Below are 21,541 nucleotides of genomic sequence, written 5' to 3' on the forward strand. Positions count from 1 at the left end.
GCCGGTCAGAGATTAGATCCCACTTACTTGTAGCTAACAGAGCTCATACCGCAAACCTGTGTGGCCTCTCTCCGACTCCGTGGCTGGAAATGAGCGGAGGAAGCTGAGGTTTAAATAGCACACCCGCCAAGATAGCGCTCAGGTGTGGGGAGCAGCTGCAGGCAATTAACAGGCAGGTGTCTGTAAAAAAAGAAGGAAACAGAAGACAGACACACAGGGGCCGGTAAAATACCGGGCAAAAAGAAAAGAAAGACTAAAAGGACTAATAAGACCAGCGCGTCACACAGAAGGTGTGTAACCGCGCATCGGCAGTGAAGTGCAGATCGCACATGCCAAGCAATGTGGCAAGTGTATTATGCGCATAAGCAGAGAGGCCAATAGCCGGGGGTAAATCGCGCACGTGACCGACAAAGGGGCATGTATGTGTGGTTCATGGGCAGTGCCTCCAGAGTGGGTAAGGAGTAGCGCAAAGTTACTTATGTCAACTGCAAATCACAGAAGAAGTCAAAAGTGAAACCAAATATAATGAAAAAATAAATATATAAAAATAAAATAAAAGCAAAAATAAAACAGAAGAAGCGCAAGTGTGGAGGGACGATCTCAATTATTAAGGGTATTCCAAGGTATCTGGTCATTGAGACCTTCCGCATGGGTGGACAGGCGGCATACCCAGCGCTGCTCCTTGTCAAGAAGAAACTTCGCCATGTTATCATGGGTAGGGTTAAATTGTTCAATCACAGTCCAGTACATGTCATTGGGGGTATGACCCCGTTCAGCGTAGTGGCTGGTCAATTTGCTCACTGTTTTTTTACAACGAATTGTGCTGCGGTGTTCCACAATCCTTAGCCTCACTTTTCGAGTAGTCATGCCAATGTACCTGAGGTTGCAGGGACATTGAATCAGGTATACCACATGTGTGGAGTTGCAGTTAGTGTGTTTTTGTTGGTACCACACCTTGCCTGGTTCCAAGTCCAGGTTTTTGGATGGTCTAGTCAGATGACAGATGCTGCAATCCCCACAAGGGTAGTGGCCAGTGACTTTGGGGAGGCCCCAACTCCACCATGGACGCATTTACAATGTGGCGCACCATGGGGCAAGAATAGACAGATGCGTGACACATCTGCTGCCGTAAAGGTGACGCATTGCTGGAGTCGCGTCGCAAGCGCGACGCAGCTCCAGCAAGGCTCGGTGTGCCCCTATGTCTAACATGCTGCGTCAATCCTCGCACCTGCTTCAAGCAGGCGCAGGGTTTTGACGCAGCATGGCCTTAAAATTTTGTAGATTTCACTCAGCCACTTTTGGGAGGCGTTCCTGCGCCGGTACACCCCCCCCCCCCCTGCACCGGAACGCCCACATGTGGCGCAGGGCTTTACAACATGACGCATCTCCCTGATGCGTCACAAAAGTGACGCAACGGCGGTACAAATGTGGCGTACAGGGCTTGTAAATCTGCCCCAAAGTGCGAACACTGGATAAATATATTGCATTAGCAATGCTCTCCTCTTAAAATAGGGAGTTCCCAGCCTGCCTCAGATTCCCATGGGCGCTGCGGAGGTATATATTGCAGGCTCTAATAAAGTCCCGCCTGCCTCAGGAAAACCCCCAGGTGCCCGCTTCAGGAAAACCCACAGGTGGCCGCCTCAGGAACAAACCCCTCCCCCCCCCCCCCCCCCCCCGCCTCAGGAAACCACCCAGGTGCCCCCCTCAGGAAAACCCCCAGCTGCCTGACTCAGGAGAACCACCCCCCGCCCCCCTTCCCCTGTGTCCACCTCGGAAAATCTCACAGATGCTTTGTGGTTTTTTTCTGGCACTAGTTCCGGTTAAAAAAAAAAAAAAGGCCCATTATGCACTACGCTTTTTTTAAAAAGGGTTGTCGTTGGTACATGCTGCCTGTACCTTGGTCAGGGGAGCCAGCACAGGTCCAGGAGGGCCGGATCCATGCCACCTCTTCAGAGAGTCCTCTGGAGATGCATTTCCATAGGTGATCACTTACATGGGGACAGATTCTCCGGGCACACATTTTAAGATTGGAAACTGTGCTCTGTGCACAAGTCACGGTGTGCCAGTGAGGTCATTTTATCCGACCATGGCAAAGAAGAAAAGCCCGTGTTCATCCCAGTAAGTGCTGGTTCGTGGTCCGAAACCCATGAAATAAAGTGTTTATCATCCACAGAAAGCGCTATGGCACTTTCTTGGGAACATGAAGCACTATACAGACAAATGCAAGAAGCTGTACCACTGCTGCTCAGTTCCCCTCCCTCCCGCGAACAAGAGACATCTTCCGGACTGAGTGCTGAGGACACCAGCCGCACGCCCTGGTGGATGGAACGTGCGATCTTGGGCATGAGGTAATGCCGACAACCCCCTTTGTTCTCTCTCCTGCGCCGCAACAAACTCTGTACCCCGAGGGGCAGTCTTATCATAGTGTGGTATTGCCCTTGCGTCAGGAAGGTAATGCAAGGGCAATGCCACACTAAATCCGATTTACCAAGCAACGCGAGGCCGCCTTGCGTAGACTGTGGTGCTTGGCACATCTGGAATAACGCAAGTTTCTTACTCTGCCCCAAGGAGGCGTTCCATGGGTGGAGCCTGGGTGTTCCCACGCATTTATCCACAGATTTTGGTGCATTCCCAGAATTACCAAGAGTGGTAGACCTGGAATGCATCAAAATGCTACGCCTTCCCAGGTGAGGTGTAATTAGGAGAAATATGTTTATTTGTCCTCGTTTTTTCCACTGTCTGTGTTGCTGCATTCTACAGCGCAGATAGAAAGAGGGAAAAAACCTCAGGGTATTGTTTTTGTGCAGGAAGGTGTTGGTTCCTACACAAAAACAACCCTGCCTACCAGGGAGGCACCCTTTCACCACGGCTTAAGGGTGCCTGCAAGGTTGTGCAGCAGTGCAAGGTCAGGACAGGAATGCAGCATCTCATGTTAAATAAGGTGCATTCCTGCCCTGTCCCTGTCTCGCAGAGCAGCAAGGTGTCTTGCTGCGTTGCATGATCAATCTAAACCTGGGTACCCTGGTCAGTAGACTGCGATTTCCTGAGGATAACATACCTGAGCACAGATTTACAGAGCCCGTGCATTGCCTCGGTGTCATGCAAGGGGCGCAAGGCAACGCAGCGGCTTTAGTGTGATTTGCTAAGACACGCGTAGTTCCCTTGTGTGGCTCTGCGTGGCCTAGTAAATCTGAAGTAATGAGAATCGGCGCAAGTCGCTTCCTTGAGCTACTCTACCCTGGGAAGGCATTCCATGGCGGAGCGTGGGTGCTCCCACGCACCCACCCATGGATTTGGCCATTCCCAAAATTGCTCAGTCTGGTAAACCTGGAAATGCATCAAAATGCCTTCCCAGGTGTGGCGTAATGGGGAGAAATATTTCAACCCTTTTCCTCTTTCCTCATTCTGCCGCACACAAGGAAAAGTTCAAAAGCCAGGCCTACGTCGGCACCAGGCTGCACTCGCTGTGCCAGCCCCGGGAGAGGAATGTGCCCAAATCTACTTGTATTGCCCATAAATTACCTCCATTTCAAGGTCCCCACAAGAAGTATGAATTTCAAAATATTTTAGTACTTTCCCAAGATTCAGCCTGGCCCTCTGTCATCACCGCATCATACCACCAAACCACGTGGGGAGGAGGATAACTTTCCACCTGCAGCAAATACAAAAATCACCAATAACCAGAAACAACTGTAAATAAACGACGAGAGTGTAATCTAAAACTCGGGGGCATATTTCTCAAGGGTTTTGCAACACGCAAGGGGGCGCAGGGCGACACAAAACCTATAGTTAGATTTACCAAGACACGCACGGCCACTTTCATGGCCCTGTGTGGCTGGTAAACTTAGAGCAATGCAAATCCGTCCCTGCCTTGGTTTGCCTGCCCCTGGGAGTCTTTCCATGGGTGGAGTGTGGGTGTCCTACGCATCCCCCCGCCCCCCATGGTTTCTGAAGCATTTCCAGATTTGCATTTCCTGGTAGACCTGGGAATGCGTCAGAATGCTACGCCTTTTGTTCTCTTTGTACGCGTGCTGCGTTCTGCAGCTCACTTAGAAACAGGAAAAAGCCCCAGAGGATTGTTTTTGTGCAGGGAGGTGTCCCTTCCTGCACAGAAAGAATCCTGCCTGCATTGCATGCACCCTTGCCCCATGGTGCCAGCCTGCGTTGGTGCTAGGCGGGAGTTGGTGTACAGGCACAGGCAGAGAGATCAGGAAAGCGACGTATATTGGTAAATAAGGCGTAATCATTTCACCCCCCCCCCCACTCCCTCCCCCCCACGTCACGCAGCACAGCACGTTGTCCTGCTTCCTTGGGTTGTGTGGCTTGTTAGTAAATCTGCCCCTAGTTTTCCATTTTTTTTGTAAAAAAATATAAAAGACTTCTTTGTTCTTGGAGTTTCCACCACTGACTCTCGGGCAGATTAGATCTCGCCCCCTCTACCCCCCAGGGGTAACAGCCGACACCGGAGTAGGGCAGGTGCGACCGCTCCCACATCAGAAAGCAGCCAGCGAGCGCTCCAGATTTCAACACCAGGCTCCGAATTGTTGTCAGTTGTTGCACTCCAAGTCCTTAAAGTCACGTGCCACCCCAGAAGTCTCCTCTTATTCCTTCTTATTGACACCATTGATTGGCCATCAAAAGCCCCCCTCCCCCCACACTAGTGGCGCTGCTGACCTGATCCCAGAGGCAGCCATTGCAGCCGGCGTATGGGCAGGTGAGTCACAGCAAAGTCTAGTAGTAAAGCTGTTGGGGAGACGGGATTTGTTGGGGGGGGGGGGGGGGGGGGGAGTGATCAAGGACGGATTACTGGGGATCAGAGGGAGCTCTGTGTGGCGCGGTGGGGGGGGGGGGGGAGTTGGCACCAAACCCCGGGTAGCCTGGGGCCAAAGCTGTTTTCTGGACACGTCGGACACATTAGGCACTGAAACCTTTAAACACTTTGTACGGTGCTTTCATCACTGCCGTTAACGAGCGCTACCCTGCTGTTTTCCATTTAAAGTTTTCATGCGAGCACTCGGTGCTAAGGTTTTAATTAACTGAGCACTTCATAAAATAAACTTGAACTGAAACTTGACCTGGCTTAGGGGTCCGTCCTGAAACCATGGGTTCAGCTGATGATGAGCCCGTAGGGGAATCTGCTGGGGATCTAGTGGGGTTTACGGGGGATCTGCAGTAGTGCAGGGCGGTGTGAAACCAGGCCATAGAGTTCAGGTCCCAGGACAGCGGAGACCACGTGCCTCGAAGGACAGGAAATCCATGCCTCTGCTCGCTATCTTTGGAACCTCAAAATATATCCACGTGTACAGGTGTGTGGGTATTTGCACTGTACTATCTGTCAATCAATAATGGATTTATAAAGCGAGGGATGCCACCGGTAGGGTCTCAAGGCGCTGTGCTACAGTCAGGTCGTGGGTGTGAGTCACAGTCAGGGTGGCTCCTCGGCTAAGGCGGAGAAGCCTCCGTAGGGTCACAGTCAGGGTGGCTCCTCGGCTAAGGCGGAGAAGCCTCCGTAGGGTCACAGTCAGGGTGGCTCCGTAGGGTCACAGTCAGGGTGGCTCCTCGGCTAAGGCGGAGAAGCCTCCGTAGGGTCACAGTCAGGGTGGCTCCGTAGGGTCACAGTCAGGGTGGCTCCTCGGCTAAGGCGGAGAAGCGTCGCCCCACTGCTCTCAGAGCAGGTCTATAAAGGGCTCATAACATCGCTGTTATCATTTTAGTTTCCGGAGCTATGTGGCTGGGTTAGGGCGGGCGGGGCTGGTGCCACAGGAAGTGGTTCATGCACTTAAGTGTACATGACTATTCGGCTGCAGTCTCGGCCGCCAAACAGTGCTGCACACTTAGCATGTTCTCCACCGGGCTATAATACACAGCCTGGGTGGAGAACATGCCGAGGCTCCCGCTCCGCGTCAGAGGCCAAACCACGGTCCGTTGCAGCGTTGTGATTGGCTTAGGTGAGCCTGGGTGCTTCGGAGACTCGTCCGTGAAGCAACGAAGGAGGAGAGACGGAGGCGGCCGTGAGGAGTTAAGTGTGGTGTTTTGGGTTATACGTTGTCGCTCCCCCGCCCCCTCTTCTCTGTTCCTCGCCAGCTGCCACTGGTCACGCTGCTCATGGTGGAGGTTCACTCGCCGAGCCGACTGTCCTGTTCCGCGTCCGCGTGCTTCGGGCGATGCTCGGGCGGCTGCTCTGATGTCTATGTACTGTTTCTTGTAGAGCGCATATATTATCACCCAAAGGTCTCATAGCGCTTTGCCAGGACTCGGGAACAGACAGAAAAAGCTGAGGAAGAAAGGATTAAAATAGCCAAGTTTTTAGGGACTTGGGGAACTTTATATACTCAGCCTCTGTACGCAGGTGTATGGGCCATGAGTTCCAGAGGGTGGGAGCCAGGTTCGAGAAAGCTTTGTTTCCGTACTTAACTGTTCGGACCTTCGGGATTATTAATAAGGATTTATTTGCAGAACGAAGTGTCCTCGAGGGCTGCTAGCTTTTTAGTTTTGTTGCCAGGTAGTGAGGTCCTTTTCCATCAAGGGTTTTATGAACGAGACATCAGATCTTAAAGTGATCGCAGTGCACAAGCACCCGTGGGAGGGTACCGGTACTGGGGCCACAAGGGGTGCGCCATCTCATGGTTGGGGTGCACTACAGAGCAGTGTGGGCTGCTCCGGTGGGAGGCAGCTCAGGGGTGAGCTGTCCCGGCAGAGCCCTTGCTGTGCCTGTACTGACCTTTACACAATGACAGGGGTCAGCGTTCAGGTGCACGGGCGAAGCCGTGTGTAAGGTGGGTCAGGGTGGCCTGCAGGTCGTGACTAAGGTGCACCAGCACAGGTGTATGTAGGCATCAGTACTGTAGTAGCGGCTCAGGGGTGACATGCACCGATGAGCAGCTAGTGGCTAGTAAGGGATGATGTAGGCCAGCTTTGAGATGCACCAGTGGAGCTGTTAATGGCCGCTAAGGGGTGACATGCACTGATGAGCAGCTAGTGGCCGGTAAGGGATGATGTAGGCCAGCTTTGAGATGCACCAGTGGAGCTGGTAATGGCAGGTAAGGGGTGATTTAAGTGAGGTTTAGATGCACCAGCAAAGCTGTTAGTGGCCGGTAAGGGGTGATTTAAGCGAGAGTTTAGATGCACCAGCAAAGCTGTTAGTGGCCGGTAAGGGGTGATTTAAGCGAGAGTTTAGATGCACCAGCAAAGCTGTTAGTGGCCAGTAAGGGGTGATTTAAGCGAGAGTTTAGATGCACCAGCAAAGCTGTTAGTGGCCGGTAAGGGGTGATTTAAGCGAGAGTTTAGATGCACCAGCAAAGCTGTTAGGGGCCGGGAAGGGGTGATTTAAGCGAGACTTTAGATGCACCAGCAAAGCTGTTAGTGGCCGGTAAGGGGTGATTTAAGCGAGAGTTTAGATGCACCAGCAAAGCTGTTAGTGGCCAGTAAGGGGTGATTTAAGCGAGAGTTTAGATGCACCAGCAAAGCTGTTAGTGGCCGGTAAGGGGTGATTTAAGCGAGAGTTTAGATGCACCAGCAAAGCTGTTAGTGGCCGGTAAGGGGTGATTTAAGCGAGAGTTTAGATGCACCAGCAAAGCTGTTAGTGGCCGGTAAGGGGTGATTTAAGCGAGAGTTTAGATGCACCAGCAAAGCTGTTAGTGGCCGGTAAGGGGTGATTTAAGCGAGAGTTTAGATGCACCAGCAAAGCTGTTAGTGGCCGGTAAGGGGTGATTTAAGCGAGAGTTTAGATGCACCAGCAAAGCTGTTAGTGGCCGGTAAGGGGTGATTTAAGCGAGAGTTTAGATGCACCAGCAAAGCTGTTAGTGGCCGGGAAGGGGTGATTTAAGCGAGAGTTTAGATGCACCAGCAAAGCTGTTAGTGGCCGGGAAGGGGTGATTTAAGCGAGAGTTTAGATGCACCAGCAAAGCTGTTAGTGGCTGGTAAGGGGTGATGTAGGCAGCGTTGAGATGCACTGATGGCGCTGTTAGTTGCTAGTAAGGGGTGATGTGTGCCCGCGTTGAAATGCACCAACGAATCTGCATCTGGTTGGTAAAGGGTGGCTGGTAATGGGTGGCCAGTAAGGGGTGACGTAGGCAGCGTTGAGATGCACCGATGGAGCAGGCAGAGATACTAAGCAGCTGTGTGTGGAAGCCAGCTCTAGACTAGCAGTCTGTGCTTAGGCCTGGGATGAGACGCACTGACGGAGCTGTGTCTGGATCCCCCCAATAGGACATTAGGGGTTATTGCAAAACAATGATTAAAATATTGAGGTGCTCTGAAAGAGCAGTGAGCGTGGCCCTGCATTTCAAATGAAGTTGGCGGTGTGGTGAGAGGGCTCAGTGACAGGCACAGCACCTCTGGGTTGAGCTGCATCAGCGGAATGGTGACAGGGCCCAGTGACGGGTGCATCCTAGGATTGAGGTGCATCGGCGGAGTGGTGACCGGGCCCAGTGACAGGTGCAGCACCCTGGCATTGACATGCATTGGCGGAGTGGTGACAGGGCCCAGTGAAGGGTGCAGTCCGGGATTGAGGTGCATCGGCGGAGTGGTGACTAGGCAAGTGACAGGTGCAGCACCCTTGTATATGGGGGTGCATCGGCAGATTGGTGACAGGGTGCAGTGATGGGTGCACCCTGGGATTGCGGTGCATTGGCGGAGTGGTGACAGGGCCCAGTGGCGGGTGCATCCTAGGATTGAGGTGCATCGGCGGAGTGGTGACAGGGCGCAGTGATGGGTGCACCCCGGGATTGAGGTGCATCAGCAGAGTGGTGTCAGGGCCTAGTGACAGATTCAGCACCCTGGGATTGAGATGCATTGGCGGAGTGGTGACAGGGCCCAGTGGCGGCTGCGGCCTAGGATTGAGGTGCATCGGCGGAGTGATAACAGGGCCCAGTACTAGAACACTAGGCCTCCAGCACTCTTGCTCACAGAGCCGGCTTTAGGGGGGTGCGAACAGTGCAACTGCGACTGGGGCTGACTTTGGTTGGGGAGGCGCAGAATTCGCAACTCATCCTGTCTGAAATCTGAAGTTCTTGGTGTGACTCATACCAGCGCGCACTAAGTTCTGTGCCCAGAGTGCCTGGGCGTGTCCCGGATCATCGTGTACTGATCGGGCACCTCATCCTATTGAGGCTCCCCTCTGTTACTCGCCATTCGTCCATTGTTCCCTTGTAGACTCTTAGCGCGGTGGACCAATTGCCCAGACCACACCTGGCCCCTCCCGAAGACATGTTGGCGCCAGGTGGTAGCTAGAGATATTGGCTGGCGTGAAGAAACGCTTCTGAGACAATTCAACGACAGATCAAGTGACGGTGTGACTCCTTTGTGTTATGAGACCTTTGGGTGAACTTCCCTAGTGGCTGCTTAACTCCCCCCATATTTACATCTACTCCCTAATTAAAACTGTTACATATTCCCACCCGCTTCCCGAAGACCCCGACTAAGTGTGGCTTCGGCCACGTGCGGTCCAGTGTCTGGGAGGCGAGGTGGTTATCCTCCATCTGCGAGAACTAGAGTGGAGGGAGGGTAGAGCCACGGGGTCTGCAGAGGGTGAACGATTGACCTTTTGGGTACCAGTGGCACCACATTAGGATGCGGAGTATGTATGTGTGTGAAAGAGCGTGTCGTATGAACTGGCTGATACCTGTCGCATCGCATAGTGCGTGAGCGGAAGTGATCGTGTGCGGAAGTGATCGTGTGCGGAAGTGATCGTGTGCGGAATAGGCCTGGGTTAAATTTCCGTTTCGCTCGCGGAATTTGCGATAATTTGACATTTTCGCATTCCGCGGAGAGCGCGAAAATGTCAAAATTTCCGCATTCCGCAGTTTAGCGATAATTTGGTTCTTGCTCGCGCTGTAAAATAATACATTCTCTCGCGCGCGCGATCACCTTACCTGAATCCCCGCGTTCGCCGACAAGTTTTCCCGATCCGGTCGCGTCCTCCACAAGATGTTGGATTGTTGGTAGCCATTTGCGCTGTCTCGCGACAGTTCGCGCCCGCAGTAACGTCATGCGTCGCGCGATTACGTCTTTCTTTTCGCGATCATGCACCGCGAGAAGAGTGAAAACAAGATGGCCGCGCCCGCAAGCAACCACATGGGTAAGTTGGCGAGCCGCGAACACGCAGAAAATACCGCGAACGGGCGGGAAAAAAACTTCTGCATCTTTGCGATATTTCCGCGTGTTTGCGGAGATTTTAAAAATGTTCGCGATAATTTGCGAAAGTCGCTTTCGCAAATTTCGCCCACCCCTAGTGCGAAAGTGATCGTGTGCGGAAGTGATCGTGTGCGGAAGTGATCGTGTGCGGAAGTGATAGTGTGCCAACGGCCTGTGATTCATGACACTGGCCGGCGGTATCGATTGTTGCCAAAAGCAAAATACCTTTTGACTTTGGGTTTTTGGGCTTGCGGTGCAACTAAAAAATATTCTGCTTTCGTGTATGTACATATTTTTGATATCATGCACCACATCAGGATGCTCACTCTCAATGGGGAGGGGGGGGAGGGGGGCTGATTCTGAATTGTCCACTGTGTTTACTATTGATAACCACGCGAGTGGGCCTAGTACTGCTGGTAATATATCCAAATGTGTTTTATGCCCTAAAGTAAAAGATGTTCATGATATAAGGATTGAATATAAGTGTTATTTACACCCACCCTGTTAGAAGTCTCTCTTGTGACGCTCCAGGTATTCATCGCGAGTGGCTGCTGACCCTTTGCCTTACACATGGCCTCTGAGATAAGCCTGACTTCTCCATGTCAAGCTACCCTAGGATGAGCACGAGGTGTACAGCATGCACCTCCATGTCAAGCTACCCTACGATGAGCACGAGGTGTACAGCATGCACCTCCATGTCAAGCTACCCTAGGATGAGCACGAGGTGTACAGCATGCACGTGCCATCACCTGCCCTCGATGGTAGCGGTAGGTTCTGCCTGGCTGGGGCATCCCTTCAGCCAACCAGACACTGCCGGTTCCTACAGGGCGCTGTGTTCAAAAATCACTATTGGATTAAAAGCACATGGAATTCCTTGTGCATCCAGCAGTCTTCAGGCAACAATAAAAAAGTCAGGATAACTCTGGTGATTAATGTTCCTACCAGTGAGAGAACGGAATTTTATCTATTGGCAGTTTTAGCTCGTCGTAAAGTAGCGCAGAGGGTTAATGTGCCTGCTGTAAAGATTGTGTGCCTTACAGATCGCTTAACTGGGTGAGTGAACTGATAGCGCTATAAAAACAAAATGGAAAGTATTTCAGAGAGCCACTGTGGAGGGATGAGGTGCGCTGTTGCAGAGAGGTAGTGAGGGAATTCGTGGAAGGGAAGTCATATGGGGGTGGGGGTGCCACCAGCGCTGGAGCCGACCTTGCCTGCTCAGGGTGGACTCCAGCCCCCTGCTCAGGGGGTGCGCCCCCGTCACCTACACCTTCCAGGGATACTGTTTCAGCCGGTGTAGGGTGTCACTACAGCAGCTGCTAGGCTGAGAATTGTATTTTCTTCTGCCCTCGCACCCCGCCCCAAACACTGCTTTGATTTTGAAAACAAAGCCCCTTCAGCTCTGGTTGCAGGTGTCAGGGCGGGGGAAGCGGGGGCCCGCCCCTCCCACCCTCGCTAACCTCTGTAACCTCTGCATTGATTTGTTTGTTTTGGAGGTGAGTAGATGGGGAAACTGGGATTACTTTACGGCGCGGACTCGCATTCAAGGTGTGCATCTCGTCGCAGTGCCAATGGGTGCAAATACGGCGCGGTGATCCTCCTTGAAGGCAGATTAAACGGCACAGAACTGTAAACCCGGATATGTTGTTGAGGGACTGGAGTTTAGAAAGCAGCAGCACATAGTAGCGGGCCACCCGCTGGGCTGAAAGAAAAACCTTCTTTTGAGTCATCCATTTTGTGGCACGCCTCGTCGCCACGCGTTGTTCACCTGTGAAACCAACAAACTGAAAGCGCTGCGTGGGTCGGAACAGAAACCGAGGCGCTAGAAAACCCGAGTCTGGGTGGGTGTGTAGGATGTGTCCGATGAAAGCAAACGAGGGATGTCGGATGTGCAGGGCCACAAGGAAGTGTGTTTGTGTGTCTCGGCTGCCTGCTGCTGCCTGTGGTGACCTGAGCTGTCACTGGTGCTCTGCCGTGTGTGTGTGTGTCTGTGTCGGCTGCCTGCGGCGACCTGACCTGTCACTGTTGCTGCCGTGTGTGTGTCTGTGTCAGCTACCTGTGGTGACCTGAGCTGTCACTGGTGCTGCCGTGTGTGTGTGTCGGCGGCCTGCGGCGACATGAGTGGTTACTGGTGCTGCCTGCTTTATACGTGGGGACATGGAGGTGTGTGTCTGTGTGTGTGTATGCATCTCGGCTGCCTGCGGCAACCTGAGCTGTGACTGTCACTGGTGCTTTGTGTGTGGGGGCGTAGCTGCTATGAGTGTGTTTGTGTGTGTGAGTATCTCGGCTGCCCGTGGCGACCTAAGCTGGTGTGTGTGTGTGTGTGTGTGTGTGTGTTTGTTATGGGGGAGACGGAACTGGCCCCGCTGCTGCTGCGTGTACAGTGTGGGGGGAGTTTCTGCTCTACGCCCGGTCTCTGATGGACTGCGCCGCTGCTTTCCACACTCGCCGGTTGTGTGTGAGGGCAGCCGGCACCGATGCTCCCTTTGTTGTGTGTGAACCCTTCGTGTCCAGAGGTGGCTGTACTAATCCCTGTCATTCTTTCTGTAGTCTAATTCTGGGTAAAGTGTTCAGTGTAATCAGTATCTCAGTAATCCCAACCAGTTAAGCCATTTCTTGTAATCCAATACAGGGTAAATTACTAGGATTGTTGCAATTTAAACCCAGTATTACTCACAGGGAAGCACAGCGAAGGCGCAGGCGATGGACTGTTCTCCTATGACCGGACCTAGCACCTAGCGTAAGGATCTAATGCCAGGGGAAGCAAGAAAAGTGATCCTCTGTTAGCCCATAAAGCGTCCAGCGCGTAGAATTTTCAAGAATTTATTTCATTGCATAGATACTAAACACCATTGCAATACAGAAGCTTGAAATAAGATTGTAGGAACATGATAAAATATAAGGTGCGCACTTATAGTTTCCATAAGCATTAAAAAACTTTAAATAAGTTGGATTACTAACAATTAAAAGGCACTTTGGTGCTAGTGCGGATTGTTGCTGGTGTAAGGAATGCCGTCAGTGCGGCGTTTGTGTCCGAATCGGCCACTGCGATCAGTACAGAAAGGCGCCTACGGTGTTTCTAAGCTGCTAACCACAATGGGGGCTTCCCAGTTCTCCCTTAGTTGGAACGGCCTCTGTCTTTAGTTGGGTGGATTATGCTGGGATTGGACGTGTATAAGGCTGTCGGCAATTCTTAATGACGAGGCCTGCGCACAGTGGTTTCTGGAAGGTTTGCTCTGTATCCCAGGTAAGGCGTGGTCTTATGATGGCATTTTTTGGTCGACTGATGCAAGAAATTTTACTAGGCTGCAGCTTAGTTGTGGTGTTCCTGGATCGAAGCATGCCTGAACTGATTGCCACCTTGCAGGGGTCTCTTTTCCTGCCCCGTCTCCGTACAGGAGCATAGAAGATGGGTGATATCTCCCTGGCCGGTTTTGCACAGGCTGCAAGAAGTTGGGGATGATGCCCGCAGCCACGGTGGAAGGTTCAGAGTGCACGGGAGCGTGCCGAGGCGAAGCTTCAGGAATTTTAGTTTCCGTGATTTTGGATATCCCAAGTTAAAGTATTTTTGAGGGGCTAAGATCTTGTAGTTATTCATGGTCATCCACGCATAAGATCTGGCCGAAAAGGCGGCTTTGTCCTCCACCAATGACGGTTGTTTTAGGGATTTCCAGACCACCCTCTTAAAGGCTGGGTGATTGATCTGCGTGTTCCAGAGGACGGAGAGCCCAGTGCTTGCCAGAGTCTCCTGAAGGTAGCTTCTTGCCGGGGAATTCTCCCCTGTTGATGGTCTTGCCGTAAGTGCTGGTTTAGAGTGTTTGGGGCCCATAATCTGATTTTATTCCAGCAGATGATGTATGCGCCGTACGTGGCCCCTGATTGCTTCAATAGGCCAAACTCCAACCTTCATTGCACCGGGGAGGTGTAGTTTGGGAGGCTGTAAGCTTTGACTAGAGTTTTGTCCAGTAACTTGACGTCTCTGCCTCGTATTATTTCGCTGCCATGGGTTATAGTGGATGGAATTTTTGCCTGCGCTACTTTTAGGAGGGGGTTTAGTGTTGTACCGGTTAGTTTTGATGTTAGATTTGTTAAAGTTTAGTGCTAGCACAAGCACTTTTCTTTTAATCTCTTCTTGATGTCGTGCGAAGGCTCCTTCTTTATCTATGTACACGCATAGGCACTTGTAATCCGCCGCTGGTTCTATTTGTGTGCCATCCAGGTGCCAGGACCATGGCCGTTTCCTCTTGTTATTAATGGTCATTGTCCTTGTTCTTTATAGATTAATTGTCAAGTTGTTTCCTCAGGTGTAGCCCTGCATTTCGTTAAGAAGGTGTTGCATGCTGACTGCAATATGGCTAAGCAGAATTAGGTCGTCGGCGTACAGGAGATTGGACAAAGTTGTGCCCCCCAGCCTGGGCGCGTGGTAATTATTTGAGCTGAGTGTTTGTGGCAGATCTGCCATAAGTAGCCTGAGTAAGGTAGGCGCCAGCACACAGCCCTGTTTCAGGCCTTTCCTTGTTGTTACTCTTCTCGAAAGGTGGGCCCCCGTTCCCAGTTTCACCAGTACCCAGGTGTCTATATGGAGGAGTGTTAACCTTTTTAATAGGACTTGTGGAATGCCCCAGCGGGCTAGCTTCCCCCACAGTCTTTCCCTGTCAACATCATCGAAAGCGGCACTGAAGTCAATCACACAAAGGTGCACCGGCATTTTCTTGGATATTGCAGCCTCAATAAGCAGAGAGATTGACAGGATGTTGGTTGTTGTACCTGTTTTTTGGCGGCAGCCTGTCTGGTTTAGTGGTATTATATCGTTGGCATCGGCCAGGCGTACTGCGCTTGGAGTAATCTCTCAGTGTAATAGAAAGCAGGGTGACGTAATCCTAGTAATGTCTCCTAATCTGATGTGTGGGGAAGTGGCCACAGGAACCACTTCTGTAATCCAATGTACAGTATTGAGGCGTATACATTCCCGAACATCAACACGCACACAGATGATCCATTTTCTTGTAATCCCATAAAATAAGACCTATTGTGATCGCCTTCTGTTATCTAAATAATAAGATATGGCTCGAAGTGATATTACTTCAAAACCAAATCTTTCAGCCTATTCCTGTCCAGAACATGTCACAATTTTTTGCTTTATGTGTGTCTCTCGGAAGGACGTGGGATGGACCAAGTCTTTTCTTTCTCCATATATCTTAAGTGTTGTCAGTACAGCTGCTCAGCAACAGAACTGTGATAATACTTAACTCCATTGATAACTTATAGATACCAAATTCGGAGTTTACCTCAACAACGCCCCTAAAAAGTAACTTCCAAACCATCCAGTAAGGGTCTTAGTTTTGACGAGGAGATGGTGGCCTTCATCCTGGCCGGCCCAACACGCTTGGGGGACCAGATCGGCTCTCCCAACATCAACCTCCTCGAAGATTGTCTCCTATCTCTTATAAAGTAAATTGAGATTGACAGTCCTACATGGGGCTATTATGACAGAATACTTAACGTCCACTGTAGCCACAAATTGCCTAATTGTGACCAACAAACCCTGTATATTTTTGGAAGACATCCTATTCAGAAAAGAAAGGTCGCAGCATGGAAATGTACCCTTGACTGGTTAATCCTAATTATAAATACCGCCTGAAAAATCTCAGCAACTCTCCCTACGTACAATATGAACATCAGAAAATAATCTGAAGTCTACAGTCCAACTAACCGTCTATAAGTAAAGATTGGAAGAGATTAACAAAGAGATGAATGGGAATAAAGAATTTGCTACGCACCAGAAGATAACTAAATTACAAAAATATATCAAGAAGTTTAGCCTTGAGAAAGTCTGCCTTTGCACTTCAAGAATTACTAGTTGCGCCAACCACCAAGCCGCGAATTGATGAATATGCAGGGGGAAAAACACAGTCACCCAAAAGGCCCTCGATCTTGGGAAAGTTCAATTGCAGTGACAAATCCATGGTGCTCCCACAGGGCTTCCACCACCCATTAGAGCCAGGTTTCTTCCAACCACCTCCCCTTTGGCCTCAGGCTTTGTTTTGGCAGCCCTACTCTGAGGCATCAATTTCCTAATTTTTGCCAATCTTTTTTTAGGAAGGGGCCAGGCCAGAACAAGAGGATGGCACAGAACTATAGGAACTTCACACATACTGTTGATGAAAGAACCACAAATGACAACCAAGGGGAATGTAGCAGCCCCCAGCACCAGCAAAACTATCTAATTATGAATTTATCGAAGCAACCTCCAAAAGACATGGAAAGTAGCATTCGGAATAAGGGCCTCTGTTTTGTCCCCACACCCTGGATTGACCTGTTCAAACTTCACTGTAAATTGGCTGTTTTTTTCCAGGATCTTAAGGCAATCTTTACAGACAAACGGCTAGTCAAGAGATTGCGATAACAGATCTACATAATCCACCCAGCTTCAATCCCCCTATGGCGTTGACTCCAATTGAGATATAGACTTTTGAACAAACTAAACTAACAGAGGCCAATCACTTGAAACCAAGAGTCATCTTCTATACCGTTGCACGGGAAGAACAAAGGCCTTGAAGGTTCTATTGAACGTTAAGATAATAACTATCAAGCCGGCAGATAAAGGGGCAGCTGTTATAATGTCTACGGAAGATTACAGGAAAGAATGGCTTAAGCTGCTTAGTGACCAATGAAGATATAAAGTCATAACAATGTAACCTATCAGACCGCTGGCACAACTGGTAAAAACAGTGGTGTAGGAAGCTAAGTCCACAGGATGGATCCTGAAAGCTGAAGCTAACTTCCGGATAAAATTAAACCTACAGACGCCAGACATCTATACTTTGCCCCAGATTCATAACGGTAAAAATACAACCCCCTGGACATCCCATTGTGTTTGGCATCAATTCTTAACTTGAACTGCTGTCCATATTCTGTGAATTTTTCCTTCAATCAATAGTGGAAAAGATGACCCATTTCCAGAAGCTACGAAGCTTGTGCTCAACCTAATCAGTAGGAATAATTCCAACGGCAGGATAGGATCTGGTTATCATGCTTGAAGTGGAAGCACTCTACCCAAGCCTCCCGCAGGACGCCACACCAAGAGCAATTGATGCACTTATGAGGAATACCAAATGGATTTACGTGACTAGGGAATGAAACTAAAGAACTTTATCTTGGCCTTCCCCACATGTGGGAACTGCAGAAACATAACTGTAGTACGAGTAATTGTGTATATATATATGTGTGTATATATGTGTGTGTGGGTAAGTGTATATATATATATATGATCACTTGCCTCTACCAATTACATTACATTGGAATAAGCACAAGGAAGATTTAAGGGCAGAAGAATGAACACAGGGGCATGATTCGCAGCAAACGCCACAACAAAACTGATCCCCCATTTCATTAAAAAGGCTATAGACCATATTACATGACATGGGTGGTTCTAGAATCACTACAGGATGTAATACCCAGGACTGTCTTTTTTGACAGAGAACTATGATGGATATACAAGCTCAAAACCTCTATAACTGGCATAAATGATGACATTCGATGGTCGTTACTTTTACAGAGATGAAGGAAACATAACAACTGTCCCAGCAGCTGCAAAAACTAACATAACAAATGCACAGCCACGCGTTGTCCTAGGAAACGAAGCATATATGCACCTCTACACTTCAGGATTGCGCAATAGATCGCACATCACTCATGATGACATTTGACTCTATGGTCTGCCGGGTTACTTGTTACAAGGATTGTATTAACATTCCCTGCATTTCACTGTCACCCCTTATAGTAAAAACTAGCAAACCCCAATATAACAAGAATAGGAATACTGCCTAGAATGGAACTTCAATGGCTGATGCACCCGCATTAACGTTAATTATCGAAGCAGTGTTATCAGATTAATCTTCCACACCTGCGTATTCTAAGACACTCCCCAGTTACTCGAAGAAGCTGTATAACGGCTCATAAAACATGTCGCTACTAGGGGCCCAAGCACTAGTTTTCACTAATATGTGAATATTTTTAAATTTTAATCATGCAGCCCATAAAAAGCGCCCTGGGCCATTCACCCTCCAGGGACATGCTATGATGTAAGGCATCGGGTGGCAGCACTTTTAAACCACTCTCAGAAGCTACGTTAAATAAAATACCCTTCAAGACCATGCCCAGCCTCTTTTTGGGCCGTCTGACATACACAGACGCGAGATGATGTACGACGTCAGTTGGCGAGATCTTTGAAATCCTTAAAATGCGCCAATTTCAATCCTGGCCAATATTTAGGCGTGAGTAGAAGCAGGTAGGCAAGATGCCTAAATACGTAACCACCTCAGGGATGGGAGCGACGATGAACCTACGCAGTTTGTACACTATGAAATTCGATGAAACGGGGCAGTATGACTATCGCCATGTTTGCCTTGCAGTTACTCACAATAGAGAGAAAGGAGACATTCTGGGTTCCCACACCCTGTGCCTGCTAACAGTTGCAATCTAGACCTGGGCAGTCTTCCCTTCATCGTAGGGCACATTTAAAACGCCATATTTTCACAGTACGTGTCCTCCAAATGGAGATTAGGGTCCTTTGGGTCCTGAAAAATTGCCCCAGACCCCTTTGGTCTAATGGGCAATGATTGACCAAATCATGGACTTGGGGATAACTATGTTCCTATGAGGCCGCCTTCTTATCCGCTTGATTGTCCATAGGTAAGTTCCCAATCTGCACCTTTCCCACTCCTGGAAAGGGTCAGGGCGCCCTTGTCACCCCCTGGGGCTACAGGACACAGATAAAACATCCCCATCAAAGTGCTGAGATAAGGCACCCATGGGGCGTTGCACCGCCCAACCAACGTGGAGCAGCCCGATGGTGAAGCATGTCACTCTGATGGGGGAGGGTCTGTGCATTCATATCCCTTTGACCCTACAAGGCTGGGAGTCCGTAGCACTGCACTGCGGAACCTTTCGGCACATCCCTTTCTGCAACACCACACAATATTTAGCTTTTACATAGCTCTGTGGGGAGGAAGCGTGGCGACTGATTCAATTCCTCTTGCTAACCTCATATTTGTGGTGTTTTTATAATGAATGCACGATGGAGCCATCCGAGTCCTCGTCTGTATTGTAATGCCGGGTAGTGTAATCTGCTTTAGAAATCTGAAACCACTTGTAATGCTGCAGTCCGTAGTGCACCGCCTGTGTGTGCCAGGCATACTGTTGTGTGTGTGATGCTCGCTTGCACTGAGGCTGCGGTGCTGTCTGTTCAGTGTGAGGGCGCACGTGCCACTATGTACTAGTGTAAGTGTAAAAGGACCTTGTCCTGCTGCCAATAGTGTTGCACCAGCTGTATTCACTATGCAAACGCCAGGCTATGGGTTTTGTCAAAGACTTGTGTTCATGCAGGGAGATTTGGAGGGAGGTGTCTGAGGTGATAAATGGGTTCATTCTAACTGTGCCTTTGTGCAGACACCCGGCTGGTGTCTTGGTCTCCTTGGTGCACAGCAGGGAGTGTGGTGCCCCCCCCACCCCGGTACTTTCGTTAGGACTGTCGATTACTGCCCTTCTGAGGAGGGGATTTTCCTTGGCTGCATTAAGGCCGAGGGCACCCTTGCCACCCGCTGGTAGGAGGAGTTTGCGGCAAAGGTGTTGGATACACAATCGGGGTGTGTGGAGACAGGGCTTTAAGTGGGATGAAAAAATTGGGGGGGTCTCCCAAAGGGGTGGGGTCCATGTAATTAATGGCGTGGCTTAAAAACACGTAAGATTAAGAATCTGTGTTTAGCACAGTGTGCCGCCTGACTTGTATTTTGCTGTTCCTGTCATTGTGTCCAGATATGATACAACAAGTCACATCATACCTACAAGTCAGGACTATTTGCTTTGTCAATGGTTGCTAGTTGCATAAGATAAATAAGCCGCAACTATGGCCTGTATATAATATTGAAAAAGCTTCCACCAAGCCCTGGTGACACCACGACAATGTTGCTGCCCCTGAGTTTCAAAAAGAGAAGGGAAATACAGAGAGAAAATGACTCTCTAAAGGATTTCCCTTCCTCTACAGCATGGGTACTCACAAACTTTCTCTCGGGGGCCAAATTTACAGTGTGGTTTCTGGCTGAGGGCCGCACCGGTGGGGGCGGGGCCAGTGGGGGAGGGGGCGGGGCTAGAGCAAAAAAAAAAACTATGACCATGAGGTTGAACACAGGCCACTGCAGCAGACGCCTTCATCTACTGAGCCACCAGACCCGGTATGCACATCTATCTATCTATCTATCTATCTATCTATCTATCTATCTATCTATCTATCTATCTATCTATCTATCTATCTATCTATCTATCTATCTATCTATCTATCTATCTATCTATCTATCTATCTATCTATCTATCTATCTATCTATCTATCTATCTATCTCTCTGTCTCCCGCCCTATCTATCTATCACTCTGTCTCCCGCCCTATCTATCTATCTCTCTGTCTCCCGCCCTATCTATCTATCTCTCTGTCTCCCGCTCTATCTATCTATCTATCTATCTATCTATCTATCTATCTATCTATCTATCTATCTATCTATCTATCTATCTATCTATCTATCTATCTATCTATCTATCTATCTATCTATCTATCTATCTATCTCTCACTCTGTCTCCCACCCTCTCTATCTATCTATCTATCTATCTATCTATCTATCTATCTATCTATCTATCTATCTATCTATCTATCTATCTATCTATCTATCTATCTATCTATCTATCTCTCACTCTGTCTCCCGCCCTCTCTATCCATCTATCTATCTATCTATCTCTCACTCTGTCTCCCGCCCTCTCTATCCATCTATCTATCTATCTATCTATCTCTCACTCTGTCTCCCGCCCTCTCTATCTATCTATCTATCTATCTATCTCTCACTCTGTCTCCCGCCCTCTCTATCTATCTATCTATCTATCTCTCACTCTGTCTCCCGCCCTCTCTATCTATCTATCTATCTATCTCTCACTCTGTCTCCCGCCCTCTCTATCTATCTATCTATCTATCTATCTCTCACTCTGTCTCCCGCCCTATCTATCTATCTATCTATCTATCTATCTATCTATCTATCTATCTATCTATCTATCTATCTATCTATCTATCTATCTATCTATCTATCTATCTATCTATCTATCTATCTATCTATCTATCTATCTATCTATCTATCTATCTATCTATCTATCTATCTATCTATCTATCTATCTATCTATCACTCTGTCTCCCGCCCTATCTATCTATCTATCTATCTATCTATCTATCTATCTATCTATCTCTCACTCTGTCTCCCTCCCTCCCTCCTCCGTTCTCCCTCCGTCTCCCTCCCTCCCTCCCCCTCCCTCCCCCTCCCTCTCTGTCTCCCTGTCTTCCTCCTCTCCCTGTCTTCCTCCTCTCCCTGTCTTCCT

At 49.4% G+C, this 21,541-nt stretch overlaps 1 protein-coding gene across 6 annotated transcripts in view; it reads left to right on the top strand.

The window, feature by feature from the left end:
- Positions 1-21,541, top strand: part of PHLDB3 (pleckstrin homology like domain family B member 3) — a 220,461-nt gene that overhangs the window by 15,625 nt on the left and 183,295 nt on the right. The gene's annotated exons all lie outside the window — the stretch shown is intronic.

This window comes from Triturus cristatus, chromosome 7, assembly GCF_964204655.1.
Source record: "Triturus cristatus chromosome 7, aTriCri1.1, whole genome shotgun sequence".
Lineage (NCBI taxonomy): Eukaryota > Metazoa > Chordata > Amphibia > Caudata > Salamandridae > Triturus > Triturus cristatus.